The sequence below is a fragment of the Eschrichtius robustus genome, chromosome 1, assembly GCF_028021215.1.
Source record: "Eschrichtius robustus isolate mEscRob2 chromosome 1, mEscRob2.pri, whole genome shotgun sequence".
In the NCBI taxonomy this organism is placed as follows: domain Eukaryota; kingdom Metazoa; phylum Chordata; class Mammalia; order Artiodactyla; family Eschrichtiidae; genus Eschrichtius; species Eschrichtius robustus.
The window spans coordinates 167,216,050-167,220,783 of NC_090824.1; the positions used below are offsets into that span (position 1 = coordinate 167,216,050).

Below are 4,734 nucleotides of genomic sequence, written 5' to 3' on the forward strand. Positions count from 1 at the left end.
CTCCCCAAAGCATTCCGGAGCCCATCTCTATTTTTAGTCCTGAAGCCACTTGAGTTGCTTCCCTTTACCTGCAACCAAATAATTTTAATTAAGACAAATCTGCATTCAACAGAACTTCTGACTTTTCATTGTAAAATGTATGACGTTTTGTCATAAAATTGGATTTGAGTTATGTAAGAGTGGCCTCCTTTATCTTTGTGCCATTACAAGGACTACTCTTTCTTCCTGCATTTGCACAAGCTCATATTTTAAACTTGGTGGCATTCTTTCTGCACAGTCATTTGATTCAATGTTTACATGCCTGTAGACCTTACCCACTGAGAGTCCTTGAAGGCAGGACTCTACAACCTGAATGCCTATGGTATGGAAGAGTTCATTCCTCTTTCCATCTGTAAAGGTCAAATGGGCACTTTTCAGGTCTCCACACTTGACGGTTTGCAAGAATGTGCCCAAACTGGTGTTTTGGGAGAGCATATGGCTGCTATGGGAGAAAATGCTGTTCTAGAAACAGTACTGAAAGATGGGAAGGGGTCTGGTTTCCTACTGTTCTATATTCTTGGACTTGAAGAATTCTCAAGCACTGTCTTCCAGGCAAATACTTTGTTCGTGATAACCAAAGAAAAAAAGCAACAGTTTGGTAATAGTCAATGAATAATTATCGATCATTTTAAAATTCTTAATATCACTGATGCACAATAAGAGACCATAAGTGTAAATGAGAAAAATACCATATCAACTTTTTTCCCAATGGGGCATAGCATTCTCTACCTTTTTTCTAGGCCAAGTGCTGGCTGAAATTTTGTTTTCCAGCACAGTTTAAAACAGGTTCTAAAACAAAAATGCTTGACTTTGAAAACATATATCCACTGCGATTGAATGCATCACACACATTTTTCATTGGGAGAAATTGTAATTCTTACTGGGGAGTTTTGGGGGGAATCTTGAAAACAAGAATAACCACTTATTGGGTGTCCACTCTGCTCCTGGGATTCTATGTGCATTATTGCTAACACCTGATGACACGGAGAACGTATTTTATCACTGCCGTTTATATTTGGGGAAATTGAAGATTGCCCAAGGTAATATAGCTGTAGCTTGAGATTGGCTACAGCGTATTCATACATAGGTATTGGTAGGTGCCACAAATCTGGGCATCCCCCCCCAAAACCCTCAGTGGCCAGTTGTTAAACATTCAGCCTCACATCACTGGCTGCCAAGCCCCTGGGGCTCCAGTGGCTTGAAATCCCAATGATTTGAAAGATCCTACCCAGGAGGTCAGCTAAACAGTCTAGCCTCCCCTTCTTTCTACCTTATATTCTTTTTTAAAATATTTATTTAGTTTGGCTGCGCCAGGTCTTAGTGGCATGCGTGCGGGATCTAGTCCCCCGACCAGGGATCGAACCCAGACCCCCTGCATTGGGAACACGAAGTCTCAACCACTGGACCGCCGGGGAAGTCCCTCTCCCTTATATTCTGACGGGGCTGCTGCCCAAGAGCCTCATGGAGATAACTTCCATTTGCACCCCACAGCTCCCAGATCAGGGGGTCCCTGTAAAAGAGAAGTGATCACCACCTAGACTAGTAGTTCTCAAAGGGCGGCCCACACACCAGCAACATCAACACCACCCGGACACTTGTTAGAAATTTTCAAATTCTCAAGCTCTTCCCCAGACGTCCTGGATGAGAAACGCTAGGGGTGAGGCCTGGAAATGTGTGTTTTAACAAGCCCCCTAGGTGATCTTAATGCTTGCTCGACTTTGAGAGCCACGGGGCTAGGTTGTCATGATGAGGGTTGGGTCCAATCCATGAAAGGAGAGAATACATTTAAAACCAAAACTCTGCATCAGAGGATTGGAAAGAAGCTGGAATTGGAGGCAGGATGGCAGAGCAGGTGGCTCAGGGCAAGTCTGGGATTCTGTGAAGGACTGGCTGGCGTTCCGATCCTGGGTTTGGGGAGAAGCTGATTAAATGCTATACTGATCTCCCAGTTCATCCCACCACCCCCTTCCCACCCTGGTAACCGTAAGTTTGTTCTCTTCATCTGTGACTCCTTTTCTGCTTTGCAAATAAGTTCATCTGTATCATTTTTCTAGATTCCACATATAAGCGATATTATACGATATTTGTTTTTCTCTCTTTCTGACTTACTTCACTTTGTATGTCTATATACAGCATACATATATATATACACTACTATGTATAAAATAGATAACTAGTGCTCGCTTCGGCAGCACATATACTAAAATTGGAACGATACAGAGAAGATTAGCATGGCCCCTGCGCAAGGATGACACGCAAATTCGTGAAGCGTTCCATATTTTTTTGTTATAAAACAGAAACTAACACACCATTGTAAAGCAATTATACTCCAATAAAGATGTTAAAAAAAAGTTATATTTACACTATTCTGTAGTCAATTAAGTGTGCAAAACAATGTAGGTATCTCAATTGAAAAACACTTTATTGCTAAAAAAATGCTAACCATCATCTGACAATGCAGGGTTGCCACGAACCTCCAATTTGTAAAAAACGCAATATCGGCAAGTACAAGAAAGCAAAGCATAGTAAGATGAGGTCTGCCTGTACAATAAAAATGGCAAATTGCTATAAAAAATAAATAAATAAATAAATAAATAAATAAAAATAAAATAGATAACTAGGGCTTCCCTGGTGGTGCAGTGGTTGAGAATCTGCCTGCCAATGCAGGGGACACTGGTCTGAGCCCTGGTCTGGGAGGATCCCACATGCCGCGGAGCAACTAGGCCCGTGAGCCACAACTACTAAGCCTGCGCGTCTGGAGCCTTTGCTCCGCAACAAGAGAGGCCGCGATAGTGAGAGGCCCGCGCACTGCGATGAAGAGTGGCCTCCGCTTTCCGCAACTAGAGAAAGCCCTCGCACAGAAACGAAAACCCAACACAGCCAAAAATAAATACATAAATAAATTTAAAATAGATAACTAATGAAAACCTGCTGTATAGCACAGGGAACTCTACTCAATGCTCTGTGGTGACGTAAATGGGAAGGAAATCCAAAAAAGAGGGGATATATGTATACATAGAGCTGATTCACTTTGCTGTACAGCAGAAACTAATACAGCATTGTAGACCAACTATACTCCAATAAAAAATAAAAAAAATAAATGCCACACCTCACCTCACACATCCTTGTACATTACTCAGCACTGTGCACACGCTGAAGTTTGCACCATCCACCCACCTACCCATTTACTGACTCCTTCATTCATTGAACAATCAAGTGGAGGGACTCCCATTATTTGTGTATAAGAAAAGCAGAAGTGAATAAGCACCTCTTCTACTCCTAAGTAGCTCCTAAATAGCTCATGGGGAAAACAATCAGGCAAAATATACTTAGGATGCAGTGGCATGAGAAATGGGCTTGTGGATAAGAAGTGCCACCTGAACTCAGAGGAGAGATGGAGCCACTCACCTACCCGCCCTCGCTGGAAAGCTTTCATTTAAATTATGCCATTTACTTCTTATAAATAACCCTTTAAGCTGCGATCCTCTCATTATACAGAGGAGGCAACAAAAGCCCAGAGAGGTAAAAGGACTCCTCTAAGGACACACAGCCTTTAAATGATAGCAGGGCCAGACCTGAATCCAGGTTTTCCTAAGCTAATTCCAGTTCCCTGTTCTCTGTGCAGCGGGGGCCTTTGTCCAGTGCTTGTCTGTGGTTTGTGGCATTCATATTCCTAGACAGCAAATAAGACCATGCCTAGCAGTTCATTTCTGTTTGAGCAACTCTTAGAAGAACAGCACTGCCGCTTCTTTTTAAAGCAGCTGTCCACTTTTTTGGGGAATGCAAAGAGAGGATGGGACTGCTTTTTCAAAACGAAATCCACATTTTTTTTCTTATTGCTGGGTCATGTAGTAATTCCACGTTTAACTTTCTGAGGAATTGACAAACACTTTTCCAGACGGGCTGCACCATCTTACATCAACATGACACATACAGGAATCGATGAGGCTTGTCTTCCTTCACATCCTCACCAACATTTCCTATTTTCCATTATTATTGTCATATTATTATATTATTGATAATATCATCTTATTTGGTATGAAGCAGTATCTCATTGTGTGTGTCTGTGGTTTCTTTTTTATGGTTTCTAAAACAACCCCTTTTTGTTTAACATCTTTATTGGAGTATAATTGCCTTACACTGTTGTGTTAGTTGCTGCTCTATAACAAAGTGAATCAGCACTTTGATACCTATACATATATCCCCATATCCCCTCCCTCTTGAGCCTCCCTCCCACCCTCCCTATCCCACCCCTCTAGGTGGTCACAAAGCACCGGGCTGATCTCCCTGTGCTATGCGGCTGCTTTCCACTGGCTATCTGTTTTACATTCCGTAGAGTATATATGTCCACGCCGCTCTCTCACTTCGTCCCAGCTTACCCTTCCCCCTCCCCGTGTCCTCAGGTCCATTCTCTACGTCTGCGTCTTATTCCTGTCCTGCCCCTAGGTTCTTCAAAACCATTTTTTTTTTTTTTTGTACATTCCATATATATGTGTTGGCACACGGTATTTGTTTTTCTCTTTCTGACTTACTTCACTCTGTATGACAGACTCTAGGTCCGTCCACCTCACTACAAATAACGCAATTTCGATTCTTTTTATGGTGGAGTAATATTCCATTGTATATACGTGCCACATCTTCTTTATCCATTCATCTGTCGATGGACACTTAGGTTGCTTCCATGTCCTGGCTATT

At 42.3% G+C, this 4,734-nt stretch overlaps 1 non-coding gene across 1 annotated transcript; it reads left to right on the forward strand.

Annotated features, from left to right (window-relative positions):
- Positions 1–2,215: 2,215 nt before the first annotated feature.
- Positions 2,216–2,322, forward strand: LOC137753436 (U6 spliceosomal RNA). Its single transcript, XR_011071479.1, has one exon. It is a non-coding gene; the product is annotated as a U6 spliceosomal RNA (small nuclear RNA).
- Positions 2,323–4,734: the final 2,412 nt, after the last annotated feature.